Source organism: Syngnathoides biaculeatus, chromosome 19 (assembly GCF_019802595.1).
Source record: "Syngnathoides biaculeatus isolate LvHL_M chromosome 19, ASM1980259v1, whole genome shotgun sequence".
Lineage (NCBI taxonomy): Eukaryota > Metazoa > Chordata > Actinopteri > Syngnathiformes > Syngnathidae > Syngnathoides > Syngnathoides biaculeatus.
The window spans coordinates 12,935,244-12,960,880 of record NC_084658.1 but is presented as its reverse complement, the minus strand read 5'-3'; the positions used below and the strand labels follow the sequence as shown (position 1 = coordinate 12,960,880).

At 43.4% G+C, this 25,637-nt stretch overlaps 1 protein-coding gene across 25 annotated transcripts in view; it reads right to left on the bottom strand.

Moving 5' to 3' along the window:
* The window catches only part of dlgap1b (discs, large (Drosophila) homolog-associated protein 1b), a 131,801-nt gene that overhangs the window by 68,680 nt on the left and 37,484 nt on the right, over positions 1–25,637 (bottom strand). For 18 of the 25 annotated variants that reach the window (XM_061805474.1, XM_061805451.1, XM_061805450.1 and 15 more), the window contains 6 exons: positions 23,664–23,862; positions 14,325–14,401; positions 7,435–7,508; positions 4,033–4,107; positions 3,847–3,924; positions 183–415 (listed from right to left, as the gene is read on the bottom strand). The gene's annotated coding sequence lies outside the window, so the exon portion shown is untranslated. Of the gene's footprint in view, positions 1–182; positions 416–3,846; positions 3,925–4,032; positions 4,108–7,434; positions 7,509–14,324; positions 14,402–15,451; positions 15,559–23,663; positions 23,863–25,637 lie in introns of those variants that run through there. The other 7 variants (XM_061805467.1, XM_061805468.1, XM_061805459.1 and 4 more) reach the window with 6 other exon arrangements.

Here is a 25,637-nt window from a genome sequence, read left to right as displayed (position 1 = left end):
CCAAAAAATATGCGTACAAATAATGGTCTCCCCTGCCTGAAGATTGTGTTAGTGAAGTAAATAAACTGGACAGCATCTGAAATATTGTAGTCATCTAAAATAATGTCAAATATAAGAAGAAAATTGGTCGAGACAGGAAGGCTGACAAGTAGAAGGAGCGAGGAGAGCGGCGACCATATTACTTTTTGCTTGACTGCGCAGCTTTTCGCTCTTCTTCCCCTTCTTGTTCTCGCCCCTCCTCCCTCGCCATCTTTTCCGTTTTCCTTTCGTCTGACGCGCCCCGGTCGGCCACGTTTACCTCGCCGAGTCGCGGCCGAAGGGACAGGTGTCATGAGGGCTCGGCTGATACTGGCGAAAGAAGCTGACCTCGGAAAGACGAGTCGCCGCGCGCCGCATTCGCCGTGACAGCTGGAAACTGCGGAAAAGACGGCCGTTACCTCTGCTGAGGAGGTTGTGCTCTGTGTTTGATGTACAGCCTTAGTAACCTACTACAGTAGACACAATGTTGGATATATGCAACTGGATTGCACATATTTTACATTGGATAAATCTCTTAGAACACCACCTAACAAAAAAATGCCACAAATGTTAGCTACTGTTCAGTAAACCACTATTTGCAGGGAATGTGGACTGCGCCCTACTACGAAAAGCGGAAAAAAAATGTAATCATCGGTTTTGCTATTGTCCTTTAAATATAAAACAAGAGAATCTAATCCATGACCAGCAAGTGACTGGAGTGGTGCAGCCTAGGAGTGAAAGTGGAGGGGGGGGGGCTTTGTGCGGAATAAATAGCAGGCAACCCTTTCAGGGAATCAAGCAATTCCACACGAGACACCTGAACAATGCCGCAAAGCCACTCGCCTCTCTGGCAGGGTTTTGAGTCCAAATCACACAGACGGACGGGAACGACGGTGACAACAGATGTGCGGTTCAGCCTTGCTTGGAGGAAATCGAGTGCCGTTAGTACTGCCGGCGCAAGAAACAGGAGGCCTAACTGGCGCAAAACGACGTTCCGACATTTCATCGACGACGGTTTTGTTTTTTTATTTGTCATTATTTTGAGTTCCAACGAAATCTGTTGTACACATGCTGCGCTCTGTGCTGTTTTCGTCCCAAGTTTGGAGGGCGAGTGTGTCACGAGAATGGCATTTTAAAATACCATTAGTGGCATAAATCATTCACGATCTGCACGCGCAGACTCATAAATGGGTGGGAAACGTGGAAAATCATTGCAAAATGTGTCATTTAGATGCTCTTTTCTGGACCGAAATCCTCTAAATGAAAACACGGGGTTATTTTAACTGGTAGATTCATTAGCATAAGCTTGCAATTTGTCCAAAATTGACCATATATCCAAAAAACATCACTTGGACAACTAAGCTCTTTTCTGCTCACAGCTTGAAAAGAAGAACTGTGATTGAATAAAATCACTTAATTGCCCAAGACGATATTCCCGTACATGGAATTGACCCCTCCGTACAGGGCACTTAACCACGCCTCCTGAAGTGACGTCACGCCACGTGCGCTGACGTAAGACAAACAGTAAAAATGGCAAATACAATACAATACATTCTGAACTGAGACAGACGCCATGCTTCTGATTTCATTCAATCATTCACACGTAGCAATGTTATGCTAGCGGAGAACGTCTCATTCATTTATACGAGACGCGTATTAAAAATCAAATTTAGAGCATATCTTCGTGCAAACACAGTCTGGTTAAGGTTCGGCCGCGAGCCAGCCAGAAATCGATACGTTTGTGCAGTCCGATCATCGCTAAATATCGCTCAACAAAGAATAAGTGTGTCAATCGTTCACACGCAGCAGTGTTATGCCAGCGAAGAACTTGGAATTCATTTGTACGAGACATGTATTGAAAATCAAATATAGGGCATACCTTCGTGCAAACATATGTGTTCCGGTTGATATTAGATGGATTTAGTTGATGATGCGGTCTTCCACAAAGTTTGATCCATCGAAGGCATTTTTCGTACTGGGTCTTCGGTTTTGGAAAGGGTACGAATCGAACTCCACCAACTAGCCTTTCAGGATACCTGTCGTCACTATTACAAAGTCCGTGACTACACCTTTTAACCATAATTTTTATTAAATAACCCAAATACGCGATAAAACGCTAACTAAACCTATACTGGAGCATGCAATGTTGTCTGAGAAAATGGCAGATCTCTGGCCTCTGATTGGTCAGTGACGCGGATTGCGCAATATCCACGGAGGGGTCAATTATCTTATGCGGCGCAATGGCTACGGCTCCCCACCCTGAGTTGAACCTATGCGAACTAAGCGGGTGGCAAGTCAGGCCCCTTGGTCAAGTCATTATTATGCTAATCCCACCGTTTCGTGAGACCTTACGCCCTGGAAGGAAGCGCATGCTAATTTAGTCCGTGTGCGACTTTAGAAGCATGTCATTGAACTGTCACCACATGAATAATAACGTGCTCGGTAGAGTCGCCGTCGTCACACTCGGGTTCGCGTCTTGACTGGAATGCGGAATGAGTCGAGTTCGACTTGGCCGTGTTGACGTTCTGCAAGCAACGATACACGTGTATTGCTCGCCGGACAGCAGAAAGACTCTCCGGGATGAAATTAGCCGAGGTCTGCTTATCGGCACTACGGACAACCGCCACAAAATGCAGATCTTCCTATGACAGAGAGGAACTGAAGTATATTACAGCCGATTTGGAAGCGACATGAACCTTGGGCTGTTGTTGGAAACAAACTGAGGAGCAATTGATTGTGTTTCGTGTTTGTACATCATCGCCCAAGACATTTGCCTTGAAAGAAATGTCAAGGACGAGGGCTTACAACCGCGACATACTCAACTAAGTAGTGAGCTAACAGTTAGCCTGACTTCATCTACTGCTGCACTTCTTTATCATTTCTCGTTTTACAAAATCATCCTTACAAATAAATTCCTTACAGATTACTTGATTAAATACTACGCAGGAAAAAAAAAAGAGAGAAATATGGCACATTCCATAAGAAACCAGGCTACACTTAGCTTGCGAACAATCAAGAGGCATCTGCCAGCCTTCGCAATTAACATGGATAGTTTACTTCTCAGGGCAGCACGGTGGGCAAGGTGGTAAAGCGTTGGTCTCACAGTTCTGAGGTCCTGGCTTTAATCCCGGACACACCTGTGTCTGAGTTTGCATGCTCTCCCCGTACCTGCGTGGGTTTCCTCCGGGCACTCCGGTTTCCTCCCACATCCCAAAAAACATGCAACATTAATTGTACACTCTAAATTGCCCATAGGTGTGATTGTGAGTGCAGCTGTTTGTCTCTACGTGCGGATGGATTTTACTTCTAAGTCCGTCAATGGCAGTGAACGTGTTTTCAGGATTTTTGTCATAAGCAATGACTTTCCAATTAGTCATGGATTCGGCACCTTCTTGTGGCAAAGTAGAGAAAGTACCAAAAGATGGGTTGAGATTCCCTGAACAGAAATTGAGGTTTTCGATGAATTACTGAGAATATCTTCCAAAGAAAATACCACAAATACAGGACTATAAATAACTAGTAAACCACGAATAGGATATGAAACGATGTCTGTTTTTGGGAAATATTTGTAAACAGGGTGAGAAAACCTCTCCCCAAATGTTTGGACCGTCTGTTTCCGAGTTGAACTTGAACAGCTTCTTCGAACCGCAAACTGTACGGGACAAACTCGACAGGAGTCAAGACGCAAATAATCGCCGATCGACCCCCACGCAGTCGTCATCATTTTTGACGATCAAATGACATCAACCCCTAATCGTAGCCTTAAGGATACGGAACTCTACGAGAGCGATTCAAGAGAGGATCGGGTGTGATTACTGATGGCCTTACCTTTGGAAGATGCCATTCCACGCCCCGATGCGCCACCGCCTCCACACTTGACGCACTGACTGATGGGAGAGAAGAGGCCTCGAGAATCCAAACGACAAAATCAAAACAGGCGCACGGCCCAACAAGGCACTGCAGCAGCATAGCAACAACAATTAAGAAGAAAAAAAAAAGGCACACATCTCTCACCTTCGCTGTCCTTCCTCACCCTCATTTGTAATCTATCCGGAAGCAGACGGCGGTCGCCGACGTCCGGAGGGGAGCCTGCAAACGCCGGGGCGGCAAATACACCGTGAAAGTCACATCGTCGTGGCAGCCAGGCGGTAAATACAAAGAGAGGCTACGCGGAGCTTGTTAGTCATGCTCCCTAATTAAGATCGCGAAGGGAAGCACCGACGAGGAAAGCGTGCCGGGGAAGCGGCGGGCCTTTCTGCAGACGTACGGCGGAAGCGCCGTCGCGATCCTGCTCGACTTCCAAGACCTTTCCAATAGGAAATCATGTCGCGTGAATTCCCTTGCGCAGACACTCATTGTACTGTGATTGCTTGGGGACCAGTACAGGGTGTAGAGGAAATATCAATAGTTCAGCATTTGGGAAAAGCCATATTCAGATTTTTTTTTAGCGTTATTCACTAAAACTTTTGTCCATTTGTTGTTTCTGTGCTTAGGGCCATAGCAATAAAAGCGTGACTTTGGCGCCATGTGGAAGAATCTGGGTGTTGTTTTTAGATTGAAGTCATTGGCGGTGTTTTTCGTCTGCAATTGAGATGTCCAGAAACTGAAAATATGGACGTGTACTTGGCCATGACGGTTTGGCTGTACAGTATTCGCTAACATATATTAATTTGGTTGAATGCCAAAAGATGAATTTAATGACAATACTGTTTTTGTAACGTGTTAGTGGGCATATTTGTTTGCCCGTGTGACACACGTCAGCTAAAACTATTGACAAGCCTCAGATGAAGGTGATATTTTTGTGTTGACTAATTGAACTACTAAACTATGTAACGTGGGTTCAAGATTGCGTACATGCTAGACGCATGGAGCCGATGCATTTTGATGGTGTTCATTTGACGTTTTTGTCGCCACCTTCTGGCATCTATAGGGTATTACAAATCCCTTTTAGCGTGGCTATCAATGATTTTTCAACTTGTCCCGGAAAAGGATAAGCTGTCCAGAAAATGGATCAAACTGCCACTATCATAACACCTTTATGAACGTGACCTGTGATTTTTTTTTTCCCTCCCAAATTTAGAAAAGTACCCCACAAATAGCTGTTGCAGGCTCGGACATTTAAGATTCCACTGTATCACTTTCCACGTCTTATTTTTCTTGAAAACAACACAACCCAAGTTGCGACGCTAAGAGCTAACTTCTGCCGCGTGTCCTGCACGATCATCCCATATTGATCCTACGCAAAACGCCCGTCACGCCAGGCGGGCGATGAAAGGAAGCGGCGGCGTGTAATCGACTGTGATTTCATTCATTAAGAGGACAGGGCGCCCAACAAATTGGGCCTTGTCCTCTAGCGGCCACACGGAGTGGAACAATCAGCGCCAGTCATCTATGAAGTGTTCTTGTGGAACATGCGCCATGAAGAACAAATCCCCAGCAGCACTTCCTGACAATTTGGATCGACGACTCGCCGCAAGTACACACAGGTGTGACAATAACAATACCGAAATAATATTTCAGTAGTTCTATTCAAAAAGGTTAACTTACACTACACAGCTCCATCACATTCACTGCCATTGACGGCTTTACACGTCAAATATCTCTATCAACTGGGATGGCTGGCAGGAATGAGTTTTAAAGAAAAGAAAATACTTCACATGTCAAGTATCCCTGTGGTGCCATTGAGAGTTTCTCCTTGTCCTACTCCGGCCTGCCCGCCCGGACACGCAAGCATACACACATCCATAAAAATGCACACACACAAGACTCCTCTGGACCAGAATAACTGCATCATATGGACAACGACACTCATGGACGTTACATACTTGCTTTGACTTGAACTACTTGATTAAAAGCTCATGCGGTGCGACGGGAGGAATTACATAACACTTTCGAATAGATGCTGGACTAGCTTCAAAGTTTGCCAGGATGACATGTTTAAAGGTCCATTTGTTACATTGCAGTGGCAACGGCCACAGATTCTGCCGCCACGACCGGCTGCAGAAGCAACAACTGCACTGCATCATATTGAGTTTTCTGACTAATACAGCACCGGAGTGGTTCTAAAAAAGTTGATATTTTGGAACATAAAATAAAAACAGGGAGCACGGTGGCTCAGCTGGAAAGTGTTGGCCTCACAGTTCTGAGGTCCTGGCTTCAACCCGGGACCTGCCTGTGTGCCGTTTGCATGTTCTCCCCGTGCCTGCGTGGGTTTTCTCCGGGAACTCCGATTTCCTCCCACATCCCCAAAACATGCAACATTAATTGGACACTCTAAATTGCCCCAAGGTGTGATTGTGAGTGCGACTATTGTCGGTCTCTTTGTGCCCTGCAATTGGCTGGCGACCAGTTGAGGGTGTACCCTGCCTCCTGCCCGTTGACGGCTGGAATAGGTGACCCTTGTGAGGATAAGCGGCTAAGAAAATGGATGGATAAAGAGTCATTATAGATGAAATGCAAATGTACCTAACTTGAATGTTAAATCAAACTAAACTGAACTGAAGCAGTCATTCTTCTTCGTACCACTAGAGGGAGCCCACCTACAACTAGTTGTACCTAAAAGCACACTGGGACTCACTATTAAAACTTAGTAAATGAATTACGCTAATAACAAAAATTGACTGTTAAAATCGAAAGGCAAATGTTACTTCCCATGAAGGCAGTCCACAAATATTTTGGTATTTCTTTGTTTTTTTGTGTGTGCATTTTATGCCTTCACTGAAGGTTACTGCAAAATTGTGATGACCTCAGAACAATAACAGAAAAAAACATAAATTAGTAAATACTTTCTCAAATGCAAGAGTTAAGGTTAGGTCATCTTTTGAACCTCTAGTACTCGATTATTCTGATGAAATATCCGTTCTGGCGCTCTTAAATTGCCTTTCTTAAAGCACCTTTAATGATCCCTACTTCCAATAAAAAGAAACACAAATAAAACCTTCATAAACACGTTTTGCGCGGTGTCCTCCTGCGTGGTGGTGCGTGTAATTAATAAGCTTGTTGATTATGGGAGGAAAGAGACCATAAAGGGAGATGATGCCATGATGCGCTTTATGGGAGGTTATTAAAAGTGAAACAATATATGAGGATATAAAAAGCCAGCCAGGGTCCCACTCGAGGGGTGTAACTTTATGCCAAAAAGCACGGTGCGGTCCGTACCTTGATTTTAAACGACACAGCTCGTTTCATATTTGTTATTCAAAAATGAGTCAGAAAAAGCTGCAAACTGCTAGCGGTAATATTTTAGAGTAAAATAAGTAGCTCCTCTTTGGTCAAAAACCCTATTAAATCTCAACATTTTAGCCAGAATACGCTAACAGGAGAGACTTTTTAAGACTCCTGGCAGTACGTTCAAATTTTTTTAAATCATTATTTTACTGTGAAAGATGATCACAAGCATCAGCCAGTTATTCATACCTTGCTTGTGCGCAGGAGGCCCATCTCCATGGACACCAAAGGGATGTCAGAACCCTGCAAGACAGTGTTTAAACCTGAAAAACACAACAACAATAATAAATGTAACTTTAAAATAAAAAATACTCATTTAGTGTGTGTATGTGGTGGAGAGGATGATAAAATGGTTCAATTATGTATCTAAATTACATCGTATCTAAATTACAATTGACTTCCATTCATTGTTTGCAAGTGTGCACCACTTGTAATTACCAAAAGGGGGCAGCATAATTTCACAAACACTTTCAAGCTGAAATGCTTTTGATTCACCACTAGATGTCGCCGTAACTCAAGTAGCTCAAATTTCCCTATGATGTTTTAGTAAAATTCCAGAACAGACCGTATATATTCTTTACTTTTCGGGTTTATATTGATATTCATGCCAGTGTAACGTGCTTTTGTGTCGTTATATTTCAAAAAGTAAGCAAACAAATAATTTGATGCCTAAAGTGTACGTTTATAAAAGATGTTATAAATATTTAAACCCTTCAAAAACACCTTTTAAATACATTGTAAACTTATTTGAACACTAGAAATGCACACAAAAATACGTATTGCGGTGGATGATTGTATGTGCCTTTTAAGAGGCGGGACTTTGTGGGGTGGGTGTGGCGTTGGTGTGTGTGTGAGTCTGTGGGCGTGAGCTGTGGCCAACAGCAGCTTGCTAATTGAGTTTGTCTTTTACTTTTCTCCCGGGGTCCGGTCCAATTTTTTAAGTCAACTTCATTTGGATTTTACTTTTAAGTAAAGTACATTTAATGTTTTAGAACTGTTCGTGTTCAAACTCAGAAGTCTACGTGTATGTCATTTTAATTGGCTCAATAATCGTTTGGGAACCACTGTTTGAGTGAAAAAGTCGTCGAAAGGCCAAAAAATGACATTTCAGATTGGAGTCACAATGATGACGACATCTGAAAGCTAGAAAAAAAAAAGTCCACTTTAAAAAAAAATGTTCCTGAGGCGACAACGCACGTAGAAATGGAACATCAAACATTTCGCTGCTGACGCTCGGCCGAACCGAACGGGGCAGCGGATGAAAGGTGGGTTGAAAATGATGAATGGAGTGGGAGGTGAATGAATGAATGAATGAACATGTTTGTGCTTGTTCAGGTGGACAAATTTCTCTGTTGTTTCCGCCAGGGTGACTAAAAACAAATGAAAGCACGACGCTTCTCCTGGGGCCTTGCAGACAGACAATTCCTTCCAGAATTGCTTGCCTTATTTAGCTTCAGCATCACTCAGATTAAAGCCGCCCAAATTTCTTCCCCGTGTTCGGCCAATTGTTATTCTGCTCATTTTTTCCCCCACAAAGGGGGCCATTATATTCACGAGGAGAGGGCGCGCGTCTGAAACCCTGATCATAAATTCACGTCGGCGATGGACGTAGCCGCTGCAGAGAAGTTGGCGTCACTGTTTTCGTAATGTGCCGGCTTAAAAGGATTACTTTTCGAGGGTTGTTACGCGAAGAGACAGTGAGGGCAAGCAGGAGTGGAACATTATTCATTACAAACCTAATCATAATCATTTAGTGTTGCCTCTTGATGGGACCAGATTATGGAATCGAGTCGATTTCGCTGCCAAAGCACACGAGCGGGGCTGCTTTCCGAATACTGATCTCAATGAACCTTGACGTATTTTTTTACACTGGGACAGACACGTTGCGCAAAAACGACTTTTTAATTGCTTGCGCACAAACAGTTGAACTCAAACGGCGCCGGCATACAGCGGTGGTAAAAGTCCACACACCCTTTGTTCAAATGCCAGATTTTTGTGAAATATGGCAAAAGGTTTTCTACCATGAATGTGAAATTGATTTTGTGTGTATCTTTTTGAGAACAGGAGAACCAAAATAAGTGAAACTAAGTGTCTGCACTCGTCCAATGTGGCTGTTCAGAATGACACAATCACATTAATATTTTATACATATACGCCGTAATTTCCGGCCTACAAGCTGCGACTTTTTTCACACGCTTTCAACCCTGCTCTTTATGCGGTGATGGAGCTAATTTGTGCATTTTTCTAACAGCCGCAAGTGGACACTCGAGCGGAAAAGGTAAGAATGAGACCGGTGGAATACATGTGCCGAGGAAGTGACTTTTACCGGCCCTGTTAGTGCTGCGCTAGCGTGTTGCTGTTGTGTTACTGCTGTGTCTCAGTGATCAGTAAGTTTTATTTTAACTGGCCCTGTTAGTTCTAGCTTTAGCATGGCGCTAGCGTTAAACTCTTTGTGTACCGTCTTTGTAAATATCTCCTTGTTGCAATGTGGTTTCAGTGCGGGGACTTGTGGCTTTTACACAACCGCGGCGTATGTATGTACCAAATGGTATTTCCTTTTCAAATGTCCTGGGTGAGGCTTATAGCCAGGTGCGCTTTGTAGGCCAGGAATTATGGTACATGTAATATTTTCTACATACATACAGAGAAAGAGAGTTGAGCATAATCATGCATTCTGAAAAGCAAATAGCGTACATTTACCCAGGCCATTCAAAATTTTACATGCAACTAGGAATGAATCAAATGCCCCCCTAGGATTTCCCACTTGATTTTCTTCACCTTACTCGGCAAAGGTTGATATTTTGTGTTTTCACCAAATGCGAAACATACTTTAAAACGTCAGCGGGAATGAAAGTTTGTTGCCTTTAATTTGAAGTTGCAGGCTACTATTAGCCGCGGATCCCTTTCAACCAATAACAACACGGTCGAGTGGCGGGGCCCGATATTCTCACGGTGAAGCAATAACGCTTGCTGGAGCATGGCGGCTTATTCCCCATGTAGCATTTACTGGTCACAATCAAATTGGGAGTCCAATGAAATTGCCTTCAGAAGTGATTCTCATCCCCGCCACGGCAAAACAAATGACTCTACCGTTTCATATATATATATATATATAAAAGAAAAAAATCCGGTCCGCGTGTGCTATTTAAAGGTATCACTGATAGGGTCTTTTAACAGGGGTGGCAAAGTCCATTAAAACACCTCATTGATGTGACTCCTATATTGCAGCCTGATACAATATCTTTTTTTTTTCCCCCCTCTGAGGTGTTGGGACTTGAACCTCCCATGAGGAGTGAAGAAAAAAAAAAAAGCCAGGCGTGGAGGAGTTGGACTGTCTGGCGCCTTATAATCATTTCTTCCCTCCCTGTAGACATGTTTCCCCCTGAAAGAGAAATAACCCAGATATTCAAATGTACAAGCCTCAATTAATTTAATTCCCATAATTATGCGGACAAAAGATTGGGTTAGAAAAGTAATCTCACCTTTGTCAACTTGTCCTCCCACTTTCAGGCCCTGAATTGTCTGCCAAGCATTGTTCATCACAACTGTCCGTTTCATATTCGTAGTTTACTTTTATCGTACTGACCATTGCAGCTCTCCGGTTTCCCAAAGTGCGACATTACGGTAATTTGTTATGTATTTGATACGGTTCTCTCCCGATAAACGATGTGGCCCGTTCACTGCCGATTAAGTGAATCGCAGATATCATCGCGAATGATAGGCGTCGCTACAAATAGGTTGCGATACATTTAGTTTCCTCTGCGATATGATAGGATTCACGTTAGTTAAAATACAACGTTTTATCCAATAACAATGTGAGTCAATTTATCCAAATGACGGTGTGATACAATTACATCCAACTACAATGAGATTTATGCATGAGAATCAACTAGTACTAAAATGTGAGACCACTCCAATTAAGAAATGATTCACTTGAGTTATTAAATAATTCACTTAATGTGATACAGTTAATCAAAATTACGATGTCATACCAATGAATTGATTTAGGAAAAGCGCTACTCTAAGTAGTATCGGTTCCGGTTAGCATAAGAATAGATAGGATTCACTCGATTTATGTGCAAGACTCACCTTGATGACGATACGATTCACTCAAATTATGACGTAAATACATATCGATGCAGTTTTTTTTTTTTCATTTCTTATCGTGTACGAGTGCTTTGTGCAGCACTTTTGCGTACTGTGCTGGCTTTTATAGTGCTTCCAAAAATACTAATACTAACGGTTAGCATAAGAATAGATGTGATTCACTCGATTATGCGCAAGACTCACCTTGATGACAATACGATTCACCCAAATTATGAAGTAAATACATATCGATGCAGTTTTTTTTTTACATTTCTTATTGTGCAGCACTTTTGCGCACTGTGCTTGCTTTTAAAGTGCCTCCAAAAACACAAATAAAGGCCATTACACTGTACGCAGTGGATTCAAAATATCAAAAACATTATAAAAGCAATATGATCCGATTCAGCGGATCATTTTGCGATTTCAGAGAACAACAGGTGCGCGAGCGCGACACCTGAGTTCGTGCCGCAAACAAACAAAATTAAAACAAGCGGGCGAGGTGATGCAAATGAGCTCGCCACGACAATTAGGATACATGTAAATGTGCCAAGTTAATTAATCCGGGGGAACAGACGCACTAATTATCTGCTAATCCCCAACTCCTGTTTCTCCGTATTTAATACAAAACTCTCTCGGTCCGCATACGGGCACAGCAGAAACAAAAAAAAAAAAAAAAAAGAAAAAGAAAAAGTGAAACGTCTCAAGATTAATTACGACTTTTAACTGATTTCTTTAATTAGCGGTGTCACTCAATGCGATGCAAATGCAGACGGGCATTCGTCGAGGAAACAGACAAACCAACAAGGAGCAAGTTGACGTTAATCAAAAAAAAAAGATGGCTCGCACTCTTAATTAATGAATAATTAAGCAGAATGCTTTTTCTCCGGCGTCCCGTAAATTATTTATGACTTTGTAAGCAGTCCGTAGAACGTCGTAAGGAAGTTTTAAGGCTGCAGTAAATCACTTCATTCGTGCTGAGATGCGCAAAAAAAAGAAGAAGTCCACTTTTATTTCTTTTCTTTTATGTGTCAGATTACGATCCCAATGCACTTTCCGAATCATACCCGGGCGAAAGTGAGCTTCGGGATGATGGCAAGTTTTTTTAATTTTTTTTTTTATTTTTTATTATGGGCTAGAGGGGAATGCTTTATTGTGACGCAAAACACAAAAATAACTCTTTCCTACCACGAAAGAGAATAAATATTCATTGTTTTTCCATAAGGATGTCACCATCGTATGACATAAAAATATCTTTCGAGAATCCATTCATACGGGCTTTGTTTTATTTCACTCCGGCCTCATCCCACAATCCAGCAAAGCGCATGTTAGGTTCACAGAACACTTAAGAACTCTCCACGGGTGCGAACGAGAGCGCAAAACGACGAAATGTGCCAAAAAGTCCGAAGTGTACCGGGCCAAAGTCAGCTGGGACAGGCTCCAGCTCATTAGCGCACCTAATCAGGATGGATGTTCATGTATATTAAGTGATGTTATCACCCCCCCCCCACCACCACCACCATCCCCCCCGCCCTCCGAAGTGTCTTGAGCTGGAGGAGTCGCATTATCCGCACATTAGCATTTAACAGCGCCGGCGTGACCCCAGACTTGAGGTTTATTGCGGCCATTAACGGGCTCCTCCACATTGCTACTCAAGTGTGGTTCTCCAATGAGCCTCGGTGCATCGCCACGACATTTTGCTCTAGTGCAGCTTTTTTGTTTTTCTATAATTTTTTTATGGCTAAATGTCAACATTTGCCAGGGCTTGAGGACTGAGAGTGAATACAAAAAAAGTCTACAAGGCCGTCAAAACGATCCCAAGATTAGGAATTGCACAACTTTCCACCATGAATGTGTTCTGTAACCCATCTTTTTGAGGTATACCAACTGAAATCATGTGGTTGCACAAGTGCGCACACCCTCTTATAACTGGGATGTGGCTCTGGTCAGAACAAATCATTCATCCATCCATCACTTTTCTTAGCCGTTTATCCTCACAAGGGTCGCGGGGAGTGCTGGACCCTATCCCAACTCTCAACGGGCAGGAGGCAGGATACACCCTGATGTGGTTGCCAGCCAATCGCAGGGCACATTGAGACAAACAGCCACACTCACAATCACACCTAGGGTCAATTTAGACTGTCCAATTAATGTTCCGTGTTTTTGGGATGTTGGAGTGCCCGGAGAAGATCCACGCAGGCAACGGAGAGAACATGCAAACTCCACACAGGCAGGTCCGGGATTGAACCTGGGACCTCAGAACTGTGAGGCCAACGCTTTCCAGCTGACCCGGAATGAATCAATTCAATTCAAAGTCATGGCAAATGGGTGCCAGCATATACTGAATTTTACTTTTTTATTTAAAGTACACAATTCAGCTGTTCTAGTCTTTTTTTTCTCTTCTTGACAATTTTTTTGCTTCCGAGGACAGACATGCAGGTTTTGTGCCACCACTTAATTGCTATTTCAAAATGTTTTCAATTCTTTCCAACTTGACTAAGCGCCCAGGTTCATCCGGCATGATGATTTTTTTCTTTTTTTTTTGGGCCATTTCCAAGCATATGAAGTGCAAAAGTAATGCAGCTGAAGTTTGTTTACTTTCTATTCCGCCTACACTTGTTGAAGGGACAGTCAAATTACAGCTACAAAAACATCAGCAGGTGGAAATGAGTTAAAAATGTCGTTTTTTTTTTTTTTTTTTTTTTTTTTAATGGAGAGGTCTGAAAGAAAAGTCATGCAGTTAGTTGTAAGCAGCAAGCGGATAGTAGCATTCTATTAAGACTTGGACATTTTATCCCCCCAATTCCCCATCTAGACTATTACTTTGCGCCCCGTTTCGTTCGTCTGTCTTATGTCTTCTGCAGATGCCAGCGGCACTAATCTTCAGCTACATCTCTCTTTGCTTTCAAATGAAAATGTATGCATTCATCAAAATTCCGTGCGCATATACAGTCCCTCATCCCTTGTGAATAAAAAAAAAAAAAAAAGTCACAGACCTCTTTGGCTTGCAGCTGACGTTCCTTTCCCCGTCATATTCGCTTGATCCGAAAAGGTTGGCGTATGAGAAGATATCCTGAAATGTGAGAGTATAATAAGGTGACTGTGGATGTTGTTGTTGTTTCCTGCATCCGTGTTTATCTTTTTGACTGCCTTTCCATTTTTTTTCCTGGGGAAAGAAGGTTTCAAAAATTGAATCGTGCTCAACTTTCCACCTGATACCACAAGGAACTATGACTGAGATGTACAGAGTAGGAACAATAATCCCCCTGAGCCCAACCCTATTGAGTACATCTTTGATTTACAAACTGTAAATGTGCATTTTTTTCCATTTCCAATAATATAAAGCATTTATTTTTAAGGCTAATGTCGTAAAAGGAGTTTAAAATTATATTAAAGTGTGTCAGAGTGGTTTGCAGCATATTAAACTATTAACCTTAAACTATTGATATAGGCCACGGGTGTCAAACTCAAGGCCCGGGGGGCCAGATCTAGCCCGCCACATGATTTTATGTGGCCCGCGGAGGCAAATCATGTGGAACAACTTCCATGATTTATGCTAAAATCTGTACCAAATTTTCCCTTTGTCATATCCTAAATGATAATATTGAGATTTGCAAGCATTTTGTTGTGTTCCCAAACATCAACAATAGTTGAAAAACCCATTCCCTTGAGTTACGATTCCAAAACGACTTCATAAATTCCACGTGCAAATATGATTAGGCGGCCAGAGATTTTTATGATTTCACAGTCATAACGGCCCTCTGAGGGAAACCGTAACTACAGTGTGGCCCGTGACAAAAAGTTTGACACCCCTTGATATAGGCAACTACAGTGGACCCTCGCGATTCACGGGGTGAGCTATACTCCCATCACGCATCCACCATTGCTAGTTGTTGGCGAATATCAAATTACACAAGTCTGAATATGCCCGATAATTTGGAGCATATATTAAATGACAATGTGTGGTCATTTTGATTTTTAAGAAGACTGCAAGGTTAAAACTAACCTACTGGCCAGCAGCACTCTGAGTGCATTTTTGCCGCACTAGAAATCGATAAAGCTCCCCCTTCCCCGGTGTACAGATGCACTTCAGGTTGTCTACTGCGCGTTACAAAGTAGATACCGTATTGGCTGCAGGCGCTAACATCACTTAAGGTGAGGAGACGTCTCGGCCGGCTTCCAGCTCGCTCTGTGGCTGTTCATCAAGCGTCCCAGTGGATTTCGGCACGTCCTCACTTGACCTCTTTTGGCTGTTTATTTGTCAACGCGCGTCCTATTGTTTCCACGGAGAAGTATGAATCATCATGGAGAAGCATATTCCCCACGGGGTATTTTTTCCTCTCTTGTTACCCACCTGCTGCGCTTCTGCTAACCCGGGTCGTACGAGGTAGCATCTGCTCGAGCGTCGTGAATATTCCCAGGAAAGACAACGACATTAACATTTTCTCCGCACAACTTGGAAATGCAGCAGCTCGTGCGACACGTGTGTACAGGATCCTCAATGCTTGTACTTGCAGTGGCGTGCGCACAGGGACAATATTTATACCGTAATTCCCAGCCTACATAGTGCACCTGGTTATAAGCCTCACCGAGTACATTTGTAAAGGAAATACCATTTGGTACACACATGGGCCGTAGCTGTGTAAAAGCCGCAAGTGGGCACATTCAAACCAACATTGAAACACGAGATATTTACAAAGAAAGACGGTACACAGAGAGTTTAACGCTAGTGGCGCTGCGCTAACGCTAATGCTAGCGCTGCGCTAACAGGCCCAGTTAAAAAAAAAAAAAACACACACACACTGGTAAAAATCAGTGAGACACGGCAGTAACACGCTAGTAACACAGGGCTCGACCAGTAAAAGTCACTTTCTCGGCACATATATTCGGGCTAACTGTGCCCCCGTGCGGTCGTTAGAAAAAAAAATGCACAAATTAGCCGAATCACCGCATAAACCGCAGGGTTGAAAGCGTGTGGAAAAAAGTCGCGGCTCATAGGCTGGAAATTACGGTAGTTGAAATGAGTGATTCTCAAAATTCTGCAAATCTGAAATGTACCACAAAACGTGACCCCAAACACTGTTAATATCAGACCCGAGGTCAGTTTCGAAAAAGAGAATCCCAAGTCCACTTCACTTTTACACAAGATTAGCGTCGGTATTGCAATGTAACATTATATTAATGGCATTTTTAAAATGACATCACTCCAGATTATTTATCTATCGGCAGGTAAAATAGCTTCTACATATACCTAGATTTTAGCAGCGAAAGCTTTGATCAGTTCAGAATATTTTTTTTGGTCCGTTCTTTGAAAATATTTAGTAAGACTGCTTGAAAAGTATCCTTTGTTTTGACCTTTTCTATTTTTGGAGGGGTTTTCAAGGAAGCAAGGGTGCAACTAGTCAGTCAGGATGTTGCAAGGGGGGCACGATTGCAGCGTCGGCTTAAAGATCACAATGACAGGGAGACCACCTAGCGGGGAACGAACTTTTTCAGAGTCACAACGAGGTTACGCGAGCCCGTTCCTGATTTAGATGCGCTCACAACTCTCGGTAAATAATCCTGGGGAGATCACGAAGCGAAGCGCCAAAATAGAAAGGAGCACCCCCGTCGCGCTACGTCTGGCAGGCAGGGAGCAATTTCAAGTCGTGATGATTCATCGTCATCCAAAGGCCGCGGATCTCTGATTGCGGCAAATTACACATCAGAGCCCTACAATGAGTCCCCACAAAAGTTCGCAAGCGGCCATCTCGGTCGGAGGATCTGTGGGGCTCGACTCCCGTGGGGCGGAGGGTGGAGGGGGGCACACGCGAGGTGGCTGCGAGCCGGAAAAAAAACACAGTGGAAATTTTTAACTGCATGTTAGTGATATGCGATGCGGCTTGTTTTGGTATCGATCGCACCCTGAGTAATTGAAGCAAAGGCGGATTAAAAAAAAAAATGTCTGGATGCTCTTCCAATTGACTGCACTGCTTTGTTATTGGTTCAATCCATGTTACATGATTTATAGATGCTACCTTATTAAAGTGCATCTCCATTTCCGCCAAACACCTGCAGTAGTTTTGGCCTTTTCTAAGTGGATTTAGGGGAGGGGGGGGGTTGTCTGGCTGTAGACAAAGAGCCATCAGACGCACAAAATAGTGCGTTGTGTCAAAACATATTTAACAAAACATGCTATATTTCTCATTTTAGAGAAAATCCTGCACTGCTTTCCTATTAAAAAGATCTAAAATTCATGTATTCCAAATCTTTTTTTTGTCCCATTCTACAATGTGTTCAGAAAATACAAATTAAAAAGAAAAGACGCTTGGACACTCGGGCACCCTTCTTTTGTCTCTAAGAAGAACCGAGTATTGAAAACATTGTACAAGGGTTAAAAATTCACCGGCGAAGCCTTGACTCCGACTGAAGAAATACGAGCCTAAATTGGATGAAATTGCAGTACTGCATGCAGGACCGAAACAAACTAAAACATCACTGGTAACCAGCAATCTCAATACCGACACCGCTGTCGAAGTTATTGATTTTGGGGTGGATCTGCCCGCCTACTGCGAGTGCAAATTAACAGCCAGGACGAATTGTAGAAGAGAACCTTCGCCGACATAGACTCAACATTTTAAGGGGGTAAAGTTCTTATTATGCCGCACAAGCAGTATGAAAGAAAGATGGAGCTTCCCTTGGATTTTACCTTGCCGCGTCCCCGGGAGCGCTTGATGGACTGGCTCGTCGAGCCAAAGTTTCTCGACGCTTGTCCTTGAGCGCTTTATTAATTTCCCACACTTTTTTTTTTTTTTTAGGACAAAACCTCGAGGCGATTCACGAGATGAGGCGAGGGATCACTTGAGGCGCGCCGCTCGAAATTGCCGCAATTCCCAATTAAATATACGCTTCCCAACCTCTCATTAAGCTTTTCAATTAAAATTCATACAAAATAAAATTAATCAGCGTTGCGGAATAATTAAATTATAATGATCAAATTAGATTTTTTTTTTTTTTTTGTTTAACATTCGAGCTAGTTATTTCAATTATTCCAGTTCTTCGTTTTCATTATTATTTAATGGATTTAGTCCAGTTAACATGTTGCGTCAGGACTGAATAATCACGTCGAATCCATTGGGACGCTAACGGGGTTGCATACATTTAAATGGTCGGCAAAGACCGCGCTAGTAGTACCCCAGTCTTACCAGAACTATTAGTTTTGTTTGGGGGGGAGGTGAGCGGCCCGTTTTTTTGCTAGTTTGAAATCCTTTTTCAAGTTTAGCGAAGGTCATATCAATCAAACCGATGCTGCCGTATTTTGATGCCACACATCCAAGAACCTTTCAACCATCAATCCTTCTTTTTTTATATATAATTTTTCTTTTTTAGGGGAGAAGGTGGTGCCCTGGGGGAATATCAATGACTGTGTGGTGTTGGTTTATTTATTAGAGCTTTCATCTCTTTTGGCTCAAATAACTCAAAACTGGTATTGGTCGTCGGCGTAACGACGGCGCACATCTGCGAGGCCATGCCGAAAGAGATTTTGGAGCGATTTTGCCTCCTTGCGCTTTGTCAACGCACCTTCAAGGATTAACCGTTCATCCCGCCGCAGAGCTGCTTCTCACGCCGTCGTCGGGAAACACGCTGAGATGGGCAAGTCTTTCCTGGCCTCGTTAAGGACGGTAATTAAGATGCGGGCGGCGCGCTGCAGGTGGACGCCATTACCGGCGGGAGATGTGGCACAACAGAATGCATCAAGTTTATTTGTGGGTGTGTGTGTTTTGAAAGTAAACACAAAATGAGATAATGTGGTTGCACTAGTGTGCACACCCTCTCATAACTATAGATACGGCTGCATTATGTATTAACCAATAATGTAATCCAGGGGTGCCCAGACTTTTTTACCCCAAGATCTACTTCTCAAGCATCCGTTTTTTTTTTTTTTTCCAAATGACCAATGATGAAATAGAATGACCAAGTCAAAGATCTATGCACTACAAAAATGCAAAACACATTTATTTTAAAGTATATTGGGGATTCTTTATGTGTAAATGTATGTTTGTGTGCCTTGCATAACAGCATGAGCCGATATTACAGAACATAATTAACTTTAAACATTTTTTGTAACTATCTGAGTTCACGATGATCACTAAGCGCATGGAAATGCACACCTGGGGTGTGTCACTCACATCAGTGGATTCGTCCAACTGCAGTGAGAAACACTCCCAATCTCCGATGTCCTTCCACACATCAGCCATGGCTTCACAGCACCGTGTAACTTTACAGCTGCAGAGATTTTATTGAAGATAATACTTCCGCCTTATTTTTAAAAGATTGCCTCTTTTATGCGTGATGTGACGAACTCGGAAACGGCGGCTTTTGCTGTTGAACTATATTGCGTGAAAAAGTGACTGGTGTGCGGCCAGTTGGGATTTTAGTTCATTCACTTTTCTGATCCTCAGCTTGCTTTTCGGCGGAATGTCGGTGTCGTATTTTCCATGAACAGTTCGAAAATGCCGCTCCACATTTCACTTTCCCCTGCTCTAATCCAACTAATTCTAAATGGGAGTCAGCTCAGATTCCGGTACTATTCAAAGTGCCTCCCATTCAACCTAAATCAAGATTTGATGTTCTTGTAGGCCTTTTATCACATTTTCATCACACCATACAGCATAAGCCACACTCCACAAAAAGCTTCCACATCGTCATTTTTTCAAAGGTACCAGTCAAAACATGTGCCCAAAAGAATTTACAAAGAATTAAATATACCATGGAGCCCAGTGAAGATGCAACAACAGTGACATCAACACCAACTGGACGTCTTTCCAAACTTGATGAGAAGACCAGAAAAAAAACAGGTCGAGCTGCAGGAATTCCTGGCAAGCAAAAGCTGCTTTGCGTGAGAAAATGTGAGAAAATTTTTCAGGGGAAGGCAGCAAGACAGAAGCCTGGTGGATTTTGGAAATACTTTATATGCTGTGAGATTTTTTTCTCCATCTCCAATATGTGCTTTGTCTTAGTAAACGGGAAACATTGCAAAAGACTAAATTTTGAGGCCTTGGAGTTTTTAAATTGACAAATGCGGGTGATTTTACAATCCCTACAAAACAAGGAAAAAGAACCGTAGGGAGAAAGGCAGCCGTCAATGATTTGGGTCTGTCTAAAGTCTTGCCCATAAATCATGGCATCAATTCAACAGACACCCAACTGAGCAAGGGAATAAATGACGGAAAAGCCCAAACGGTATATATATATTTTTTTTACACCCTGGAGTCTTTTAAAGGGAGAAGTCACTAAATCTCAAAGCTATCTATCTGGGCCGAGCCCTCACGACTATGAATGAACCATGGAAAAAGGAAATATGACAGTTGTTGTTTGTCCAACTTAAGACAAAAAGTCTTTGGATTGCCATTTGACTTTTTTCTGGCCAATGCACCCGGGACCTCCAGGGCAAAGTTGTCGGAACGTTGCAGTAAATCGTAGGCAGGAGTATGTGATTGCTGGGCTATTTAGGGCGCAGACGTTGAGAGAAAGAGTGAGAAAGAGAGCAAGAGAGTGCAAGACAAGGTCGTGGTTATAAATTACCGCCGTGAAATCGATAAAATGACCAAGTCGCCTCGAGCCGAGCGGCAGCAAGCGTAGCGTGCTCCTCATATTTCACTTTTCCTTAAGAGTCAGGTGTGGATAAAATCATACAGGTTTGAACTTTTGAGAAAAAAAGGGCTACATGCCAGTAATACCACAAAGTTTTTGTTTATTTGTTGTTGTTGCCTAAAACGCTGAATAAATGATTAGCAATCTCAATATCTGCCAGTGAAAAAGGTTGCAACACTCTTGCATAGACATAGCAAGTCGCATCATATTTCGCTCATGTATTGCAACCAAATAAGATTCGTATTTAAGAGAAAAACTTTATTTTGGGCAGCATGGTGAGGTCGTGTTTTGTTTGTCTCAGAGTGAAGAGGTTTTGATTTGACTCCTGTGTAGAGTGTTTTCCCCATGCTTGGGTAGGTTTACTCCAGGCTTCGATTCACCCGCAACACTAGTTACGATAAGCGCAATACAAAATGGATAGATGGGAAAATATTTATGACCACAACAGTACTGTAGATGATTTAGAAAGGAGCCCTGTGGTATATACACTGCCAAAATCTGTCAATATACGAGAAACAACACTCAGCCTGATCCACTGCAGTTTTACACCATCATGCTTTGACATTATAGGGCTGACTCATTGAGTTTTGTCTTTATGGCGAGTCATCAAATTAAAAAAAAAAAAATCTCTAGTACAAGGACCCTGCTAATATTTCTTTCTGAGCCTTTTTCATGTATGGCTACTTGAGACCTTTTGGCAAAAGACCATGCCTACAAAGTTGCATGTTGCCGAGTGAAGCTGGATTATGGGACTGAATTTTCATAAACTCAGTGGGGCGCTACTGAGCCAATAGTAGTTAATCAAACCTTCAACCCAGAGGGAAAGTCTTAAGGAGGGCCATGTATTTGCTGTATAATGAATAACATCAAGATGCTCATGAAATGTTAACACCATTCTTATTCTTCGATGGATGCCGTACCTAAAAAAGCTTTGGGTCACCTAGCTGTTTGCGTCAGATATTATATTCTATCTATAAACTGCAAGTTTCCACAATTGACACGTGGATATACGTTCCACACACAAAAAGAAGATAAATTCCGATGCGGCGTGGCTGTGCTAGATGAATAGTGATATGACGCAGTAACCCGGAATTGCTCGTAATATATCACGATGCACATTTGTTTGATGGTTGCCTCATATTTTTTCACAGCCCCTCGGAGAACTGCCGGCGAAAGTGATCAATGCAATACATCTACATATAAAATTTGGGATTTAAAATCAAAGATATACATTTTTTTTATGGCGCCGATGAAATTACAGAGAAAGATTTACCGGCACTTGAAAGATTTGTTTCTGCCGCTTGCATCACGCCGAATGAAAACACAAAAATGAGACACCACCACCAGGGAAGGAGAGCGAGGTAATAATGTTAGTGGAGGTGGAAGAAGGAGAGCGTGCGTACCCCAGTGGGACTGATGTGAGGAGGGCGCCTACCTAAAATTCGACAGCATCTTTCCAGACGGTCAAAGTGTTTGGACGAGCGGTTGAAACAAATCTCAGGGATTAGCGGGGGATGCCTTTATTGGCATACGCGGATTTTGCTCAAGTGAAGGAGTTTATGCGTTTAAAGGAGTTTATATTCATGCTCGGTGTTACCTTCTTACATGTTAATTAAGCAATTATTTGCATCTATTAGAACTTGTGCAATCTTGTTTTGGTTGATCAAAAAGGTGTGCCTTTGAAGGGTATTGATGTTCCATGAACTTGCGAAAATCGTGCGCTCCAAACTCAATAAAAGAAACAACATTCTGAAGTGACTAGCCGGCACCACGTGAGGCAAGACCAAGGAGACCATCCTCACGACGTGTAAGGCCATCAGAAGATCGATCCTGAGCAACGCGGCGCCTGTGTGGACTCCCAACTTGAACCCAACTCACTGGGACTCCCTCCTGGCAGCTCAAAACACTGCCTTTTCGAACCTCCACGGGCTGCCACAAAATGGCTTCCATCGATCACCTACACACCGAGTCGAAACTCCTTCGGGTACGCGAACACAATGTGATGCTCATAAAACAATATGCGCTTCAGTGCTACCTCGCCGGACATCCTAATCACGAGATGACAGGGCAAGGAGCGTGCCCCAGAGTCTTGCGTAAAACCGTCTGAGATATCGAGCCATCGATCGAGCAGTACATTAATCGGCCGTCTGTCGATGGTTAGGACTGCAGGCGCGCCCTCTCGGCGATCCATCGAACCGCCGTAGACGACGGGATCGCCGGCTACAAACCCAACATCGCGTTGGGCAGCTACCCGCCTCCACTAGCCAAAACCGAAAGACAACTCCAGCGGCCCGTGAGATCGACGCTATCGCGACTCCGTTCGGGCTGGTGTCATAAGCTCAACAACTATCAGCATCGTTGTCGATAAATGCCCATTATGTGACGTCGCCCCCCACGATATGCATCATCTCTTCAACTGTGCTCAAAAACCGACCACGCTCACTTTCTGGACCTTGATACGGAATAACGGCCGTCGTACTTGGCTACAACAAACACAACAACATTGACGGAACAAAGCTAGCTAGCACTAAACTAGCAGGGGCCGGGGGCATTTTTCAGGCAAAGTTGCTTGGTTTAAAATACACAGTTGGGGTATGATTCTCTTTTTTTATGTTTAGTTGGACAGTCAACTTTGCCCAGGAGTGGCATTAAACTGTTTTTCTTTGGGGTGAGGGTTTGTGGGAGGAGGGTGTTGTTCCAACCTGACTCTTATTGTGAAGTGAGGAGAGTTGAGTTGGTGGCCATCGCATCTCCAATTTCAGATGAGTGAGACGAGTGCAGCCCGCACTCGTTTGGGTGACGACGTGCGGCCATGTGCGTCGCCCGCCGGGCTGCAGGACCCTCCGGCGAAAGCAGGTTGGCACGGCGCATCCGAGTGCCGTAAGGAGGAGGCAACGTTGTCTGAGAAACAAGATAAAGACGTCATCTGCATCTGCTGTTGCATCCTTGCCTCCGATAAGGCAGCTTCCCACCCCCTCGCCTCCGCCCTCCCTCCCTCCCCTCCCCTCCCCTCCATCCAGCCTTCTTCACTTCACTGAGGAAAACGCAGTGTTTATCATGTGAAATGGACTCAGAATCACCCTCCCACCTCTCAGCCATCCTCTTGTCTGCCCCCTATGCCAACCGGCGTGGTTCATTCCTCATTCTCACGGTGTGTGTGTGTGTTTGTGTGTGTGTAGCCAAGCCAAATTAAACCACACTGAGCCATCAGTCCCCCCCTTCCCCTCCAACCCAGGCGGCGATGGATGCACACAAACCACGCACAGAGCACCTTCTGCCGCACTACTACTATTTGACGCTGAACAGCTAAACGGGGTGAGTTGCGTCCCTTCTTATTTCTTTTTTTTTTAATTCATCTCCCTCGTCTCAGACGCTTGTTAAATTTGCCGTGTAACAAGTGTGTGGTGATGCCGGAGGGTTCGGGAATCCCCGCGGGATGTCCAACAAGGGAGCCGGGGTTTTTTACAAAGTTGTTGCACTGGAAGTTTTTTCTGTTTTGAAAAAAAAATAATATAATAATAATAAAGAGAGATGACATGCACAATGTCAAGGACTATGCACAGATTCAACTGCTTTCTCAATTCATTATTATTGGGGTGGCTGTTTGCATCGTTTTTCTCCAACTTCGTCGCATGTTCAAAAACATGTGCACTTTTAGTCAAGTGAAGATTCCAAATTGTGCATTCAGGTTGCACGCAAGTGTTGTCTGTCTTCATGTGCCTTGTGATTGGCTGACAACCAGTACAGGGTGTACCCTGCCTCACAACTCAAAGTCAGCTGGGATCGGCTCCAGCACATCAGTGACCCCTCTGAGGACGGGTCCGGAAAAACTGCATGGCATTCAATGGATGGCTGCTTTTTTTTATATGTTGGCTAGTTCCCTGAATGAGGTAAAAGGGAGGGTCAAAATACGGTGGTACCTCAACTTTAAGAGTTTTTTGAGATTCCACCAGTAAGAGGCCTCGGGCTTGCGTCAAGCTGTTTATCAACACTCTCAGTTGAAGTTTACTGGAAAACTAAACATAAAACAAGGACAACAACACATGGTGCATTGAACAAAACCACATAACTTTGCCTAATAAAGAAGATCCTCTTACTTAATGTTAACGCGGAATGCAAAACACCACAAATTGTGGATTGAAAAGGCAGATGAACGTGATGAGCATTTGAAACTTGGTCGACAGGCTGTCGTTCCGATTGACGTCACAAACACGTCCACGGCTCGGTCGATTTGCAATTGTAAATACTGAACAGGTTGAACGCTGACAGTTGTCTTTACACCACAGAATAATCACTCAGGATAACCAATCCTCCAGAGAAATCTGATAATTGGACCTTTGCTGACTTTGATCAGAAAATGTCCAAATTCGGCCCCACTGTGGCTATAAATGTGTAAATATGAGTTGAGCTCCATTCACAGTGACCTCCACGAGTGTAACTTCTATGTCAGATCAACTCCTAATTGAGCATAATAAGACACGTGATCGCTAATATTGAACAAGTTTAAAATGTAGATTGCCGATCAGCGAGGCAAAAACCTCTGAACGCACCCCACACCACTGAATTATCGCTGGACATTCGATAATCAGGCCATTGATGGCTGATTGTAATGGCGCTGATTGGCATGAGTGAACCCAGCTTAAACAACAACATGACAAACGCTGACCTCCGTGCTC